General features: G+C 34.1%; 1 long non-coding RNA gene across 1 annotated transcript in view; it reads left to right on the forward strand.

Moving 5' to 3' along the window:
* Nucleotides 1-2,957: 2,957 nt before the first annotated feature.
* LOC141553355 (uncharacterized) overlaps nt 2,958-19,592 on the forward strand; it is a 118,628-nt gene continuing 101,993 nt past the window's right edge. Inside the window, exons 1-2 of the long non-coding RNA XR_012485419.1 lie at nt 2,958-3,012; nt 5,795-5,870. This is a non-coding gene — a long non-coding RNA (uncharacterized LOC141553355). The remainder of the gene's footprint in view (nt 3,013-5,794; nt 5,871-19,592) is intronic.

Below are 19,592 nucleotides of genomic sequence, written 5' to 3' on the forward strand. Positions count from 1 at the left end.
AAGAGAATTTAAAATGGCTAATTAAATTACAAAGGGTTTTCTTTACTTTGTGAAAAGATTTATCATGAGGTCATTTTATTTTTTTTTTCTTAATTTTATAATTATAACATTTTTTGACAGTACATATGCATAGGTAATTTTTTACAACATTATCCCTTGTACTTCCTTCTGTTCCAAATTTTTCCCCTCCTTCCCTCCACCCCCTCCCCTATATGGCAGGCATTCACATACATATTAAATATCTTATAGTATATCCTAGGTATAATATATATATGTGCAGAACCGAATTTTGTTATTGTTGTTGTTGCAAAGGAGGAATTGGATTCGGAAGGTAAAAATAACCTGGGAGAAAAACAAAAAAATGCTAACAGTTTACACTCATTTCCCAGTGTTCCTTCTCTGGGTGTAGCTGATTCTGTCCATCATTGATCAATTGGAATTGGATTAGCTCTTCTCTATGTTGAAGATATCCACTTCCATCAGAATACATCATCATATAGTATTTTTGTTGAAGTATATAATGATCTCCTAGTTCTGCTCATTCACTCAGCATCAATTGATGTAAGTCTCTCCAGGCCTCTCTCTATTCATCCTGTTGGTCATTTCTTACAGAACAATAATATTCCATAACATTCATATACCATAATTTACCCAACCATTCTCCAATTGATGGGCATCCATTCATTTTCCAGTTTCTAGCCACTATAAAAAGAGCCGCCACAAACATTTTGGCACATACAGGTCCCTTTCCCTTCTTTAATATTTCCTTGGGATATAAGCCCAGTAGTAGCACTGTTGGATCAAAGGGTACATGAGATTATTTTAAAAACTATGTCCTATATATTTACAAGGACATTACAATAATGATTTATTCAACAGCCAGTACCTGTCTAAGGTCCTAGCTATTGTGGGGATCATTAAATAGTATTGATGCAGGGAAGCTAGGTAAAGCAGAGGATAGAGCATCAGCCCTGAAGTCAAGAGAATCTGAGTTCAAATGTGACCATCAGACACTTAACACTTTCTAGTGTGTGTGTGTGTGTGTGTGTGTGTGTGTGTGTGTGTGTGTGTGTATGAGAAAGAGAGAAAGAAAACAGACTGCCCATCTTTTGTCATGAGAGAGAAATAAACTTTTTTTCCTGCACTTATATTTGGACTCTTGATTGGGTTAGTGGTCACTACTATCCAACACAATCTGACAATGGATGCCCATCAATTGGAGAATGGTTGGGTAAATTATGGTATATGAATGTTATGGAATATTATTGTTCTGTAAGAAATGACCAACAGGATGAATACAGAGAGGCCTGGAGAGACTTACATCAATTGATGCTGAGTGAATGAGCAGAACTAGGAGATCATTATATACTTCAACAAAAATACTATATGATGATGTATTCTGATGGAAGTGGATATATATATATATATATATATATATAAAATTAAATTGGAGAAATGACACAAATTAGAAAATTGAAACCCAGAAGCACAGCAAAGAATCATGAAGGGTAGATGTTATTACCTCCACCAAAATAATGTAAGAATATAAACTCCTTGGGGACAGACTGGATTTTGTAATTGGGGTGGTGGCCTGAGATTTCCTAGCTTTCCTCCTCTATCTTCCATTTCTAGAAAGGAACCTCCTTAGGGGCAGAGTGGATTAAATGGGATGAAGTTTCCTCAGGGATTAAGAGATAAAAAGAAAGAAAACAAACTTATAAAATAATGGATAATAAAATACAGCTAGATATCAAATTATATAGTTCACATTGTGTGCTTTGTTCAGATTCCTGTGCTCATGTGATCAAGGAACTGATGGATATGTAGAATTTGGAGAAGGAGAAGGGAGAATGAAGCACAGATGAGGAAAAATCTGAGATTAAGGTGAAAGTAAGAGTCAGAAGTATTCTGAATTTATAGAAGAGTCAAATATAAAATATAATAGTATAAAATAATATATAATAATAAACATAAATATAAAAATATATAGTATAAAAGTAATAGTACCAGATTTTTTGAGAGCCATGAAAATATGCAAAGAAATTTGTATTGTGCAATGAAATTAGATTTAACAGAAGTAGCATTGAAAGATTAATATTACCCCATCAGTGTACCTTTTACCCAGTGTTGCCATACTTCATTACAAGAAATTATAGTAGGCCTTTTTCACCACCGCTCTTTCTATTTCTGTTCCCAGAAAAACATTATTGGTCTATTGTTAATTCATTCAAGTAAAATCCCAATAGATCAAATGGAAGTAGCTTCCATCTCCTCAGATATCCGCTTTCAAGAGGAATATGGAGCAATTACATTGAAGTTATACTTGTCTATGTCATAACTCATTTTCCCTTTACAGGAAATTTGATTATCCCTATATTGCTTAAATTATATTGTATTTTATGCCAAGATGTCATAATCCCAAAATCTATGCAATGTCCTTTCAGGTAGTTTTGGGAAAACCTTTTCTTTGGAATGCTTAAATTGATCTTTTTTTTTTTTTTTTTTTTTTTTTTTTTTCCCCTAGGTTAATTTATGGCAAGTTTATCTTCATTTACCTCTCCCTGCCTCAGTGTCAAGATGGTTTTCTATCCTCCTCTGCATTAATACCTTTCTCCACAGTCTTTTGGAGTTCTAAATTAAAGGCTGTTTTTGTAATATTTTTCTTTACATCCATTGTCAGATTGTGTTGGATAGTAGTGACCACTAACCCAATCAAGAGTCCAAATATAAGTGCAGGAAAAAAAGTTTATTTCTCTCTCATGACAAAAGATGGGCAGTCTGTTTTCTTTCTCTCTTTCTCATACACACACACACACACACACACACACACACACACACACACTTAAGTAAGCAAACAAGGGGCAGTGCCTTTTTATTCTCTAACAATCTCCTGGCTCCTCTCCCCATAGCCTGGAATTCAAAGTTTACATTCTAAAGCACAGCTTCTAAGAACATGTGATAGTTTTCTGCCTGGAGATAAAGAACACCAAAGAAGTTTTGAAAATATATAAGGTGAGATAGCCTGCAGCTAACAAATTTTAAGTGGCCAGGGTCCTATTAACAAAGCATATAATTGACTGTTTGTGACTGAGTTGGGGCATTCTATCTCTTAATCCCTGAGGAAACTTCATCCCATTTAATTCACTCTGCCCCTAAGGAGGTTCCTTTCTAGAAATGGAAGATAGAGGAGGAAAGCTAGGAAATCTCAGGCCACCACCCCAATTACAAAATCCAGTCTGTCCCCAAGGAGTTTATATTCTTACATTATTTTGGTGGAGGTAATAACATCTACCCTTCATGATTCTTTGCTGTGCTTCTGGGTTTCAATTTTCTAATTTGTGTCATTTCTCCAATTTAATTTTCATAACTTTGGAAACCAAATAAATTCCTATCCATTTCTCACAATATTTTGGAGAGACTGAGATGTTATGAACCTAACTTCACAATGTTTCTGGTAAGATTATCAAAAGGAAGGAATTATGATATCTCAGAAGTCATCTAGCCCAGTCCCTTTATTTTAAAATGAAGAAACTGAGATAGAGTTTGAATGGCTCACTAAAGGTTGTTATTGAGGCATTCAGTAATGTCCAGCTCTTCATGACCCTGGCGTGATTCTGGACTCTGCCACACTAATATTGTCCTTGAGGTATTCTTGTCAAAGATAGTGGAGTGGTTTGTAATTTCCTTCTCCAGTAAATTAAGGCAAACAGAGATGAAGTACTGTGCACAGGGTCACATAGCTAATAAGTATCTGAGACTAGATTTGAATTAAAATCTTTCTGACTTTAGGTCCAGCACTCTATTCAGTGAGCCATTTGTTGTTTCTCTCTTTTTCTTGAAGAGGACCTTGATATCAGAGAGGCAATGCCATTGATGATGGGAGTCCCAAAATTCTAAAACTCCTTGAAGGATAAATTCCCCTTAAATCCTGCCACTGTAAGGACCCTGCCCAAGGACAAACAGCTTCATTCTGTTATCTAGGTGGGGCTGGTTGAGTCCTAAGATGGAGAATTCCAACACTATTGAATTGAAGGTTTCCTATTCAATTCCAGCTCAAGCTGAAACCAAGCTTGTAGATAAAAAGAGCCAACTTGGAACTCAATCCTTGCAGAGGAGCTACTATGCCATGCCAAGGAAACTCTCTCTTCTTGGCATAGCAAACTCTGGCCACTGGGATATTCTCTTTCAGTGTTACCCTCTCTTTGTCCTCACCTATTTCTCAAATGAGACTTTATATCTCTCTGTTGGGACTTTTCCACTAAGGAATTCAGCCTTTCTATTCATGCATAGCAAAGGCTGACTTCCCAATACCAATAGTAAGATAGTAAGATTCATTTTTATCAATCCAGCATTTCAGGTTCATAAATTCCTTTACAAAGGACCTCTGCAATGGCAGAAGGGGTGGGTCCCAAAACTATCCATGCACTGAATTCCAAGGGAATTTAAGGGAGCCAAAGCAATTCATTTAGTTTGCTGAACCCTGATCCTGCCACTAACCTCATCATTTAACTCCTTGACCACCAGAAACCCTAATCTCATTACCATGACATGCAACTGAATTGGATTGGGAGAGAGAATTAACCAACTTTCCCCTCCAGTCTCATCTAAGTCCTGTGGACAAATACAGATCAGGATGACTAGAGATGGCTTCAGATACAATGGAAGACCTTGGCCTTTTTAAGTTGAAATCTTCCACAAGTCTCAGTTTAACTGAAATTGCCTCCATTCAGTAAAGGTGAGGTAGCAATTAAGGCAAAGCATGGATTATTTCACTTAGTTAAAACAATATAATATAAATAAATCTAGGAGAGGAAGAACCCTCAGTGTTTCTAGCCAAAACAGAAATGACTGCTATTTACATTCACTCTGAACCAATCAGGACCTAAATAATGACCACTTGAGGCTTGATCTACTCGTGAGAGTATAAATTCAAGAAACCCTTATTGACTTGCTGTTTCATTGGCTCATTAAGAAAAAAAGTTAATTGTGGGATAGTGGATTCTTCATTGTTGCTGAACTCCCTCTAAAGGGAGCTGAGGAGCTAAAGCGAAGGCTTGGCCAATTGGGCCTTTAGAGACTAAGATTCCTTCTTTATTTCCTCCATCCCTATTTCAGCACATTTCTTCTTGATCATAGACCTGATCCCTCCTCAAGCTTCCAGCTTATATAACTGTAGAGCATTAGGAGAGGGATTTGATATTAGTGTTTTCTTCAAGTTCCCACATTCTATACTCATCATAGGATTACTATGATCCAAAAGGAGAAGGACAATACTTTAATGCAACTATTGCTACTAAATAATTAGCCAAATGCTATTTTCAAAGGTTCAACCTCTATTCCATTATTTGCCATTTGCTTCCTTGTGTAAGCTTGACTTTGTAAATTTTTTTTTTCTTTTTAAATTGACATTAATTTTTCTCTACTAAGCTTTAGGGACACAATATATTGATTAAATGGAGAAAGCCTAAATAATGTTAAAATACATAAGCCACCTCTAATTTATAAACATGTGTCGGTGAGTTTTTGTAAAGTATAAAATACGCTGTTTGCTTTACAGTAACAGATGAAAAAGAAAAATACTTTATCCCTACTGAATTTGAATATCAATTGCAAAGCAACAAGTTGATTCATTATATTTTAGCAACCTTTAAATTCAATCTTGTATGTAGTTCAGAAAAACATGTAATATGTAATACTCTGCATGCCAGGGAGAAAAGAAATCCTTTCAACAAACAGATGTACACTGCCAACTAAATATGCACATATGCTTTCTGTCTCCTTTGCTATCATTCAGAATCCAGTAGGCTCCAAAGAGAAAACACTGTCTGATCAGTTATCTGAGAACTCATTCCCCTCATAATCTGATTTTGGTAAGTCATACAACTGGAATTTGTAAAATGTCAAAATTGGTGCATACCAAGATGCTAAATGCATCCTGATAGGGATTTTTAAAGATATTTAAGATATTTTACGCAAGATATTAGTTCTTCTATACTCCCTTTAAGAAAATGAATATGCCCAAGACATTCTCATCTCAGTCAAATCTAATATAAATCATGAGAATTATAGTATGTATTACAATCATATTTAAAACAAAATAATCTGCAGCCCCCACTCCCTTACTGTATACATCATGCTTTCTTTCACTGCTTCTATAAAATATTAATTTCAATTAGGAAACTGCATGGTGAAATTAAAAGTCTTTTAATGCTAATTCTCAGTGGTACAAACTACCTGTTTACAACCAAATCATATTTGGCCATAGGAAGAAATAATTATCAAAATCAGCCAAGCTAAAAAGGGAAGACTGCATAAATAAGTGTTCAATAAGCATATAATGATATCATTAAAGTTACTATATTATAAAAGAAATATTTCCATAAGATAGATGGTGCAGGGAATTGTCTTTTACTAGAATGAGCGATAGAAAGAGAGCCATAAGTAGCAATTCTATTGCACAAAGGTAACAACATAATCTTTACCCTTAACTCAACTGATTCATTCATACTGAAGAAATAATGGAAGAAGCAAGTAAGGTCCATTCAACTAATGAGAGAAAGAACCTTTGTGTCAAGAACTGCTGAGAAGAATAACCCCAAAATGTTTACTCATAGGAGCAAAACCCTGAAACTTCTTGAGACCATTATGTGTGGGTGGCAAGAAAGATCACCTGTGATGTAACTTTTGTGGCAAAGAAGCATACACTCTAATAGCTTTATATTTTAACTAATTATTCTTTTTGACAAAGCACAAAACTCACTTCTTATTTCACTGCTAAATGCATCAAAAATTTTAAATTGTATTCTAACATTATTTGTTCTATGGGGAAGAGCAACAGGAGCTTCACCTTAGTTTCTATTCTCTTCATATTTGCCACACCCAAGGTTTCATAAAGTTCATAGAAGAAGAATAGTTTATAAAATATAGTTAGTAAGAGATTCTCCTGGGTCTTGAATACCAACCAAGTAGAACAAATGCTTTATTTATTAAGAAAAATAAAACTGCTTTTTTGTTTGTTTGTTTAGTCAGGGAGAAAAGTGATTAAATAAATTCTTTGGAGACTGAGGTCTAGGACAGAGCCAAGATGGTGGATTAGAAGCAAACCCAGGAGAACTTTCTCAACATTCCTCTCAAAAAACAAAACAAAACAAAACAAAAAACCTTATAATAACACCTAAAATGAAATTTTGGATTGGCAGAGCCAACACAACATCAGGTTGAAACAATTTTTCTGGCCTAATAAAACTTAGGATGTAACTTGGATGGAAATCTACCTCCGGTTCAGCAGCAATAGCAGCTACAGCAATAGTGGCTTGTGTAGCAGTAGTAGTTTTACTAGCTCACATCCTAGAGGCAGTGAAGGAATCACAAACTTGCCAGAAAGATATTTCAATAGATGTTTTCCTGGCACTGGGTATAACTGGTACATATTGACAACTCTACTGGTTCTACACAGTTCTGATTTCTGATTCTAGGGAAGAGAGAAGTGTAAGGAGATTAGTTACTAGGGCTTAGGGCCCTTCATCATATTTCTAAAGCAAAAAAAAAAAAGTGTAACTATTTGTGACTACAGGGGTCATTTCTGAATAAAGGCCAGAGTATAGAACAGGAAAACAGTGATTAAAACTCTCCCAAGATAATGATAACATCACCTTAAAAAAATGAAAAAAAATTAAAGAAGCCAGAATTAGCTCTGAAAACAACAATACAAAACAAACAAAACAAAAAACAAAAACAAAAAATACCAACTAGGGATTATGCTTCCTCTCTCTAGGTGGACAGAACCCAATTATAGCAAAAAAGTTACAATTCAACAATTAGCCTAGCAAAGAAAAATAATAATAAAAGAATTTGGCTATAACCAACTAATAAGAAAGGTGGGAAGAACAAGTTATAAATCCAGACAAAGATAACAAACTGAAGACAGCTACAATAAAAGTCTCAAAAAAAATGTAAATTGGAGCTAAGCCTAATAAGAATTCCTGAAAGAGGAAAGAGTTATAGATGAAAACTTTTTTAAAAAATTAGAGTGAAGCAAGAAATTATAAGGAACATTACAAAAGATAGAATCTAGATGGCAGAGAGAGGACAGAATGTTGCCCAACTTCTCCCCAATTTCTCTTGGAAACAACATTGAATGAAACCTCTAAATGTATCCTGGAGCTACAAGATCAACAAAAAGTTGGAGTTAAATGATTTTCCAACTTAATATTACTTAGAAGATCTTCAGGAAAGTAAACACAGCTCAGCACAATGCCCAAGCAAGCCAGTGTGAAGCTATTAGCCACAGCATAGATCAGCAACTGAAACCACTTTGTCCTGTTTCAGCAGTCTAATGGCACAGCAGGCAAGCAGTGGAATGTTTAGCACCAGAGCAGAAAGCAAATTACCAGCCTTGGAAACTAGATAATGACAAATGTGACAAGGGCAAGCTAATCCAAACCAATGAGCAAACCATTACCACCTGAGGCCCCAGATATAGCATTAAGTCATCCCATCTCTAACACTTAGGACAATAATCTCTAGACCATGGTCCTCAAACTTTTTAAATAGGGGGGGCAGTTTACTGTCCCTCAGACTGTTGGAGGGCCGGACTATAGTAAAAACAAAAATTTACACTCTGTCTCCACCCCTCAGCCCATTTGCCATAACCCAGCGGGCCACATAAACATCCTCAGAGGGCCTCATCTGACCTGTGGGCCATAGTTTGAGAACCCCTGCTTTAGACAATACTCACAGTACCCCAGTAGAGTTCAACTTTAGAAACCATGAATAGGCACCCAAAATGATCAAGAAACAAAAAAGAACCTTGACCAAATAAAGCTACTATGGAAATAGGAAAGATCAATTTCAGAAGACAACATTGTCAAAATGGCTACATATAGAAATTCAAGGGGGATATTAATTCATCTCAAGACCAAGTCTTCTTGGAAGATTCAAAATTTACAAAGAATTTTAAGTCAATATAGAGGAAAAATGTGGGAAATAAATAAATATTTAAGAGAGTCAATAGCTTGAAAAAGGGAGGACAAAATTGGCTGAAGAAAAAAATTCTTAATTTTTAAATTACAATTTAAAAATACAATTGACTAAGAAAAAAGAAAAAAAAAGCATTCTTAAAAAGATGAATTGAACAAATAGAAAAAGAGTACAAATCTATATGAAGAAAACAATCCCTTGAAAATTAGAATTAGGTAACTGGAAGCTAATGACAGTAAGAACCAGTCTACCAAAATTTAAAGACTAATACAATAAAATAAAATATAAATTATCTCATTGGAAAAACAACTGTCCTGGAAAATAGATTCAGGAAACAGAATTAAAGAATATTGGACTACCTGAAAGTCCTGATCAAAAAGGGAAAAAAAAGAACCTGGAAAGCATCTTTCCAAGATGATTGCCTTAATATTCAAGAAACAAAAGCAAAAGTAGTTATTGAAAAAATCCACCAATCCACCCCTGAAAGAAATCCTAAACTGAAAACTCCAAGGAATAGTGTAATCAAGTTGAGAAAGAAACAATTCTAATATTAAGGAGTCATAGTCACAGGACTGAGCAGCTTCTACCTTAAAAGATCAGACAGCTTGGAATGTAATATTTTAGAAGGTAAAAGATTTTGGATTCTAACAGATAATTGACTTATTCAACAAAATCATCCATAAACTTTCAGGGGACAAGATCAATGTTCAACAAAATAGAGGACTATCAAAACTTTCCAGACTAAAACACAGAAAATTTTATCTTCAAACAGAAGGCTCACAGAAACATAAAAAGGCAAACTAGAAAGAAGAAAATGTTATTCCATAAATTCCAATTGTTTACATTCCTACAGGGAAGATGATACTTAAAAGTCTTGAGAACTGTATTTTTATTAGAGCAGTTAAAGGTGGTATACGTAGACAGAAGACTCTTAATTTACATTGATGTGATGATATAAAAAATTAAAAGGTGAAGAAAAAGGATCCTACTTGAAGAAGAGAAAAGGAAAGGCAAAATAAAATAATTTGTGTGAAAGAGCTATTACAACAGTGGGAAAGAAATTGGATGATCAATACCTTACTCTCACATGATTTGGCTTAAAAAGGAAATAATGTACATACCCAACTGAAAAGAAAAATTTATCTTACCCTATAGGGAAATAGGAAGAGTAGAAGCAGAGAAAAAGGAGGAGGGCTGATAAAAAGGAAAAAAGATTGAGGAAGTCAGTGATCAAAAGTAAAATGCTGATGAGGAGAAACAGGATGAAAGGAGAAAGAAAAGTATACACAGGGGGAAATAGGATGAAGAGAAATATATAGCTTCTAATCATACATGTTAATGGGAATAGGATAAACTCTCCCATACAATAGAAACATATATCATAGTAGATCAAAAAGCAGAATCTACATTATGTTGCTTAGAAGAAACACATTTGAAATAAAGCAATACACATAGAGAAAAGTTAAGGGATTAGAGAAGAATCAAGTATAATAATTCAGCTGAAGAAAAAAAAAAAAAAAGGAAGCAGTATCAATCCTGATCTAAGACAAAGGAAAAACAAAAAATAGATCTAAACAAGGGATAAGAAAGAAAACTACATTTTGCTAAAAGATACCACAGAAAATGAAGGAATATTAAATATTAAACAAATGCACTAAGTGGTATAGCATCCAAATTCTTAAAAAAAAATATTAAGTGAGTTACAGGAAGAAATAAAAAGCAAAACTGTACTAGTGAGGGATTTTAACCTTCTTCTCTCTTATCATGAAATAAACAAGAAAGAAAGGAGATAAATAAAATTTTAGAAAAACTAAACATGATAAACTTTTGAAGAAACTGAACAATCAAATGATGAAAGGAAGAAATAATAGATGCATCCTTTTCAAATCACAATTCAATAAAAATCAAATGCAATAAAGGATTATGGAAATGTGACTAAAATTTATTGGAAGCTAAATAATCTAATCTTATGAGTTGGTCAAACAACACATAATAGAAATAGTCAATAATTTCATCCAAGAGAATGACAATAATGAGACAACATACTAAAACGATTTAGAGAAAATTTATATATATATATATATATATATATATATATATATATATATATATATATATATATATATATATATATATATATTTATAGGAATAACATAGAGAAAGGAGGGATCAATGAATTAGTAATGCAACTAAAATAAGTAGAAAAGGGACAAATTAAAAATCTTCAATTAAATACCAAATTAGAAATTTTAAAAATCAAAGGAAAGATTAATGAAATTTAAAGTAAGAAAACTACTAAAATAATAAGTATAATTGGGAACTGGTTTTCTGAATAAATCAATAAATAGATAAATTTTGCTTAATTTAATTAAAAAAATAAAGAATACCAAAACACAGTATCAAAAATGAGGAGGGTGAATTCACCAACAATGAAAAGAAAAATGACAATAATTAGAAACTATTTTGCCCAAATATACGCCAATAACTTTGACAATCCAAGTGAAATATATGTATATTTCCAAAAATATAAATTGTTCAAATTAAAAGAATATGAAACAAAATATTTAAATAACCTCATTTTATACAAAACATAGAAATTAAAAAAAAAAAAAAAAAACTAAGGCCAGATGGAGTTCAAGACAATTCTATCAAACATTTAAAGAACAATTTATTCCAAAACTATATATATATATATATATATATATACATATATATATATGTGTGTGTGTGTGTGTGTGTGTGTGTGTGTGTGTGTGTGTATATATATATTATGTGAAAAAAATAGGTGAAAGAGCTATACCAAATTCTTTTGTTTTATAAGGTATGGTACTAAGATGTAAACTAGGAAAAGTCAAAACAAAGAAGAAAATTGCACAGCCTAACAAATATTGGTGCAAAAATATTAAACAAATTTTGGCAAAAATATTATAGTAATTTATTATCAGCATAATACATTATAATCATGCAGGATTTACATCAGAAATTCAGGCTGGTCCAATTTTAGGAAAAGTATCAGGAAAATTGCAAATGTCTATAACAAAATAACAAGTATGAAATCATAACATTATTTCAGTAGATACAGAAAAAGGATTTGATAAAATGCTGCATCAAATTCTATAAAACTACTATGGTGTAGGAATAAATGGAACTTTTAAAAATTATAAGTGGCATCTATCTAAAACTATTAGCAAGCATTATATGTAATGGAGATAAACTAGAAACTTTCTCAATAAGAAAAGAGGTGGAGCAAAGATGGAAATTATCATCACTATTAACCAACAAAATACTATAGCAATAAGAGAAGGACAAGAAATAGAAAGATTTCAAATAGACAATTAGAAAGGATTATCACTGTAGATATGAGGACATATTTAGAAACAAACTAAAAAATGACTTCAGGAAGCAGCTAGGTGGCGCAGTGGGTAGAGCACCAGCATTGAATTCAGGAGGACCCAAGTTCAAATCTGGTCTCAGACACTTAGCACTTCCTAGCTGTGTGACCCTGGCCAAGTCACTTAACCCCAGCCTCAGGGGGGAAAAAATGACTTCAAATAATTAACAACTTTAGCAAAGTTGCAGAATGTAATATAATCCTACACATGCCATCAGCATTTCTATATGTTACTAACAAAGTACAGCAGAAAGAAATGAGATAGGAAATTCCATTTAAGATAACTGTAGACAATATAAAAATACTTTGGCATCATCTGGTAAGAAAAATCCAAGAATAATAAAAACATGATTACAAAATATTTCAAATAGTTATATTTAATTAGAAAAAATAACAATTACTCATGGATCAGCTGAGTTAATATCATTAAAATTACAATTCTACCTTTATTAATTCACTTACTCCATGGCCTCATAATCAAATTGCCAAAAATTACATGATAGATCTAGAAAATATTTTTGCTAAAGCTTTTTTTTTATTTTTAAAAGATATGCATAGATAATTTTCAACATTCATCCTTGCAAAACCTCGAGTACCAAATTTTTTTTGTTTTCCTTCCCTTTACCCACTACTACAGATGGCAAGTAACCCAATATCTTAAACATATGCAAGTCTTCTATACATATTTCCACGATTATCATGTTGCACAAGAAAAATAAAATCAAAGAGAAAAAAAAATGTGAAAGAAAACAAAATGCAAGCAAGCAAGAATAAAAATTTTGAAAATACTATGCTGTGATACATATGCAGTCCCCACAGACCTCTCATGTATTTTTTGTTAGTTTGGTTACTGATACAGTTAATTATGCTGATAGTTTTCCTAATATTGAACCAGCCCTATATTCCTGATATGAATCCTGCTTGGTCATAGTATGTTATCCTGGGGATGAATTTCTGTAATCCCATTGCTAATATTTTATTTAAGATTTTTGTATTGGGCGGAGCCAAGATGGCGGAGAAGAAACACACGACTCTGTGAACGTCCTCACTCCCTCACAACCAATTAGATAAATCAGCCTCAGAAATAGCACTGGACTGATAGATACCACAAGGACTGGAAGCACGACTTACCAGCTGAAGAGAATCTGGAGTTTCAACAGTAAAAGTCAGTTCCCAGGGGAGGAAGAAGAGAGGCCAGGACAGATGGCTGGGTGCTAGCATACTGCGCCGACTGCGCTGGGAAGGGCTCTGGGATCAGAGAAGCCACTGAGATAAAGGAATCTGGCACAGGCTGTTAGCTCTTCTATGCTTATAAAGCAGTTCAGAAGGGAAATCTAAACACTTTAAAAATTCAGATAGATTAGATTTTCCCCGGATCCTGGGGGTGACTCAGCAGATCTCTGCACCAGGGGGTGTGGCCTCAGCTCCCACCTAAGACTAGTTAAGAGATTGACAAGTGGGCGGATACAGCCCAAGGCAACACACACTGCCTAGCTTAGCTGGAGGGGGTGGAACTCAGGTGTGGAACTCAGCTCCGGAAGTCCCAGAGAAGCAGAACCTTTGAACTAGGGGCCACGGTTTCTGGCAGACACTTCCAGTTTGAGCACAAGGGCTTTTCACATCACCTGCTGCAGACATCCACGACCCACCAGGAAGCATAGGCCGGGCTTTGTGCCTTCTTTACTTCAATCTCAAAAGTCAGGGAAGCCACTAGAACACAGCGCCCTCAAGGCACAGCAGTGCTAGTCACCTCTGAGGCACTTCCAGGGAGGGGGTGGGGAACTCTCTCCCAGAGCTCTATCTTAGCTTAGGCCCAAGAACCGCTGCATCCATCCAGTTTGGGAGGAAGCTGGTAAAGAAGTAAAATAAATAATTTCCTACCCCAGGGACAGACCCCAAAAGATTTTTTAAATATGAACAAAAAAGCCAGAAAAACTGTAGATTCCTTCTACACAGAGAAAGAGCGGGTATCCAACCCCGAGGAAATTAACAGCAAAGATTCAGCAGATAACAACCTAAAGGGGAATGATTCCTGCCCCCCATCACATAACTCTCTCCTAGAAGACCCTATTAAAAAGTTAAGAGACTTTGAAGAAAAATGGGGAAAGGAAAGGGAAGCTATGATAGAGAATAACAACGTGCTGAAATTGGAGTTGGAAAAAATAAAGAATTCACAGGAGATGCAGGGAAACAAAATTTATGAATTAGAAAAGGTTAAAAAAACACAGAAAAGTAGGATATCTGAATTGAAAAAGATAAAAAAGTCTCAAGAAAATAGAATTTCTGAATTGGAAAAAGAAAATAATTCTCAAAAAAAATTAGGGAAAAGGAAAAAAATTCAATAGAGCAAAATAATTCATTTAAAAATGAAGTTGGGCATTTACAAAAAGAACTAAAAACTGTGAAAGAAGAAAATAACTCCTTAAAAGTCAGGATGGAACAAATAGAAATGCATGATTCACAGAGAACCCAAGAATCAGTCAAACAAAACAAAAAAAAAAAAAAATGAGAAGCTGGAGAACAACGTCAAATACTTACTGGGAAAATCTATAGACCTGGAAAATAGATCTAGGAGAGATAATCTGCGGATCATTGGACTTCCAGAAAACTATGACCAAAAAAAGAGCCTAGATTCTATTTTACAGGAAATTATCAAAGAGAACTGTCCAGAGATAATAGAAACAGAAAGGAAAGTAGATGTGGAAAGAATTCATCGAACTCCTTCTGAAATAGACCCTAAAAAAAGAACACGGAATATAGTGGATAAGCTGCAGAATTACCACACAAAGGAGAAAATCCTGCAAGCAGCTAGAAAAAAACAACTTAAATACCAAGGTGCCAAAATAAGGGTCACTCAAGATCTGGCTGCCTCCACATTAAAATATAGAAGGGCCTGGAACCTGATATTCCGTAAGGCAAAAGATCAAGAACTGCAACCAAGAATGAACTACCCAGCTAAGTTTAGCATCTTTTTCCATGGAAGAAGATGGCCATTCAATGAAATAGAGGAATTCTATATGTTTCTAAGAAAAAAACCAGACTTAAACAAAAAATTTGATCTACATCCACAAGACTGAAGAGAAACAGAAAAAGGTACACAGAACCCTTGAGAACTGTAACTCTGTTGTGGGTATATAAAAAGTACTCAAGGATAATTTGATTTTACTGATATAAAAGAAAAAAAGGGGGGTGTAGTAAAGGGAAGGAGGTTGTTTCAGAAAAAGAGGAAGGAATGATAAAAAGAGGGAAACTACATCCCAGGAAGAGGCATAGAAAATACACCATATCTGAGAGAATTTAGTAAGGGGGAGAATCATTGTATGAATCTTACTTTCATCAGGAGAGGCTCAAAGAGTAAATAATTAACATATTTGTTTTTCAGAGAATTTTCTCTCACCTCATTAAAAGGGGGGAGAGAAAAAGGGAAAAGGAAAAGGAGAATAAGTGAAGGGACTTGGAGGGAGGGGAGAGGGATACTAAAAAAAAAAAAAAAGAGAGGGTTGGGGCGTCCACAAGGGGGTCTGTAAATTAAATATCGGGCAGGGGGATCAGGGGGGTCAAGGGAAAAAGCATAATCTGGAGATAATATGATGGCAGGAAAATACAGAATTAGTAATCTTAACTGTAAATGTGAATGGGATGAAACGATCCCATCAAAACAGAGGACGGATAGCAGATTGGATCAAAAAATCAGAAACCCTATGATATGTTTGTCTGCAGGAAACACACTTAAAGCAGGGAGATACATACAGAGTAAAGGTAAAAGGCTGGAGCAGAATCTATTATGCTTCAGGTAAAGCAAAAAAAGCAGGGGTAGCTATCCTTATCTCAGATAAAGCAAAAGCAAAAGTTGATCTAATTAAAAGAGATAAGGAAGGAAAACTATATTCTGCTGAAAGGTAGCATAAATAATGAAGCCATATCGATAATAAACATATAGGCAGCAAGTGGTATAGCATCTAACTTTCTAAAGGAAAAGTTACGAGAGTTGCAAGAAGAAATAGACAGTAAAACTATAATAGTGGGAGATCTCAAACTTGCATCTCAGATTTAGACAAATCAAACCACAAAACAAACAAGAAAGAAATTTAAAAAGTAAATAGAACATTAGAAAAACTAGGTATAGACCTTTGGAGAAAACTGAATGGCAATAGAAAGGAATATACTTTCTTCTCAGCAGTTCATGGATCCTATACAAAAATTGACCATATATTAGGACATAAAGATCTCAAAATTAAATGTAGGAAGGCAGAAATAATAAAATGCCTTCTTCTCAGATCACAATGCAATAAAAGCTACATTCAGTAAAAAGTTAGGGGTAAATAGACCAAAAAGTAATTGGAAAACTGAATAATCCCATCTTAAAGAATGACTGGGTGAAAGAGCAAAATTATAGAAACAATTAAACAATTTTCAACCAAGATAATGACAATGATGAGACATCATACCAAAATCTGTGGGATTGCAGCTAAAAGCAGTAATAAGGGGAAAATTTTTCTATCTTTAGAGGCTTATTTGAAGAAAAAAATAGAGAAAGAGAAGATTAAACGAATTGGGCTTGCAACTTAAAAGGCTAGAAAAAGACCAAATTAAAAACCCCCAACCAAATAATAAACTTGAAATACAAAAATTAAAAGGAGAAAATCAATAATATTGAAAAGTAAAAAAACTATTGAAATTAATAAATAAAAACAAAGAGTTTGGTTTTATGAAAAAGCTAATAAAATAGATAAACCTTTGGTAAATCTGATCAGAAAAAAGAAAGAGGAAAATCAAATTGTTAGTCTGACAAATGAAAAGGGGGATCTTTCCACCAATAAAGTGGAAATTAGAGAAATAATAAGGAGTTATTTTGCTGAACTTTATGCCAATAAATTTGATAACTTAAGTGAAATGGATGACTTCCTCCAAAAATATAGGCTCCCTAGATTAACAGAGGAGGAAATAAATTGCTTAAATAGTCCCATTTCAGAAAAAGAAATAGAACAAGCTATTAATCAACTCCCCAGGAAAAAATCCCCAGGACCAGATGGATTCACATGTGAATTCTACCAAACATTTAAAGAACAATTACCTCCAATGTTATATAAATTATTTGAAAAAATAGGGGACGAAGGAGTCCTACCAAACTCCTTTTATGACACAGACATGGTACTGATACCAAACCAGGTAGATAGAAAACTGAGAAAGAAAATTATAGACCAATTTCCTTAATGAATATTGATGCTAAAATCTTAAATAAGATATTAGCAAAAAGACTTCAGAAAATCATCTCCAGGATAATACACTATGATCAAGTAGGATTTATTCCAGGAATGCAGGGCTGGTTGAACATTAGGAAAACTATTAATATAATTGACCATATTAATAATCAAATTAATAAGAACCATATGATCGTCTCAATAGATTCAGAAAAAGCATTTGACAAAATCCAACATCCATTCCTACTAAAAAAATCTTGAGAGTATAGGAATAAATGGACTATTCCTTAGAATAATCAGGAGCATATATTTAAGACCGTCAGTAAGCATAATATGCAATAGAAATAAACTACAACCTTTCACAGTAAGATCAGGAGTGAAACAAGTTTGCCCACTATCACCATTACTATTCAATATAGTACTAGAAACGCTAGCCTCGGCAATAAGAGCCGAGAAAGAGATTCAAGGAATTAGAGTAGGAAATGAGGAAATCAAACTATCACTTTTTGCAGATGACATGATGGTATACTTAGAGAACCTAAAAGACTCTGCTAAAAAGCTACTAGAAATAATTCAAAATTTCAGCAAAGTGGCAGGATACAAAAAAAATCCACATAAATCCTCAGCATTTTTATATATCACCAACAAAATACAACAGCAAGAGATACAAAGAGAAATTCCATTCCAAACAAATGTTGAGAGTATAAAGTATTTGGGAATCCATCTACCAAAGAAAAGTCAGGAATTATATGAGCAAAATTACGAAACACTTGCCACAAAAATTAAGTCCGATTTAAATAATTGGAAAGACATTCAGTGCTCTTGGATAGGCCGAGTGAATATAATAAAGATGACAATACTCCCCAAACTAATCTATTTATTTAGTGCTATACCAATCAGACTCCCAAGAAACTATTTCAATGACCTAGAAAAAATAACAATAAAATTTATATGGAATAATAAAAGGTCAAGAATTGCAAGGGATCTAATGAAAAAAAACTCAGAGGAAGGTGGTCTAAGTGTACCTGATCTAAAGCTATATTATATAGCAGCAGTCACCAAAACCATTTGGTATTGGATAAGAAATAAAACGGTAGATCAGTGGAACAGATTAGATACAAAGGACAAAAAAGGGTACATCTATAGCAATCTAATCTTTGACAAACCCAAAGATACCAACATTAGGGATAAAAATTCATTATTCGGAAAAAACTGTTGGGAAAACTGGAAATTAGTATGGCAGAAATTAGATATGGATCCACACTTAACACCATATACCAAGATAAGATCAAAATGGGTCCATGATTTAGGCATAAAGAATGAAATCATAAACTGATTAGAGGAACAGAGGATAGTCTACCTCTCAGACCTGTGGAGGAGGAAGGAATTTATGACCAGAGGAGAACTAGAGATCATTATTGATCACAAAATAGAAGATTTTGATTACATCAAACTAAAAAGTTTCTGTACAAATAATACTAATTCAAACAAGATTAGAAGGGAAGTAACAAATTGGGAAAATATTTTTAAAAGCAAAGGTTCTGACAAAGGTCTCATTTCCAAAATATATAGAGAACTGACCCTAATTTATAAAAAACCGAACCATTCTCTAATTGATAAATGGTCAAAGGATATGAACAGACAATTCTCAGATGAAGAAATTGAAACTATATCCACTCACATGAAAGAGTGTTCCAAATCACTACTGATCAGAGAAATGCAAATTAAGACAACTCTGAGATACCACTACACACCTGTCAGATTGGCTACAATGACAGGAACCAATAATGATGAATGTTGGAGAGGATGTGGGAAAACTGGGACACTAATACATTGCTGGTGGAGTTGTGAAAGAATCCAGCCATTCTGGAGAGCAATTTGGAACTATGCCCAAAAAGTTATCAAACTGTGCATACCCTTTGACCCAGCAGCGCTACTACTGGGCTTATATCCCAAAGAAATACTAAAGAGCGGAAAGAGACATATATGTGCCAAAATGTTTGTGGCAGCTCTTTTTGTTG

This window comes from Sminthopsis crassicaudata, chromosome 2 (genome assembly GCF_048593235.1).
Source record: "Sminthopsis crassicaudata isolate SCR6 chromosome 2, ASM4859323v1, whole genome shotgun sequence".
Taxonomy (NCBI): Eukaryota; Metazoa; Chordata; class Mammalia; order Dasyuromorphia; family Dasyuridae; genus Sminthopsis; species Sminthopsis crassicaudata.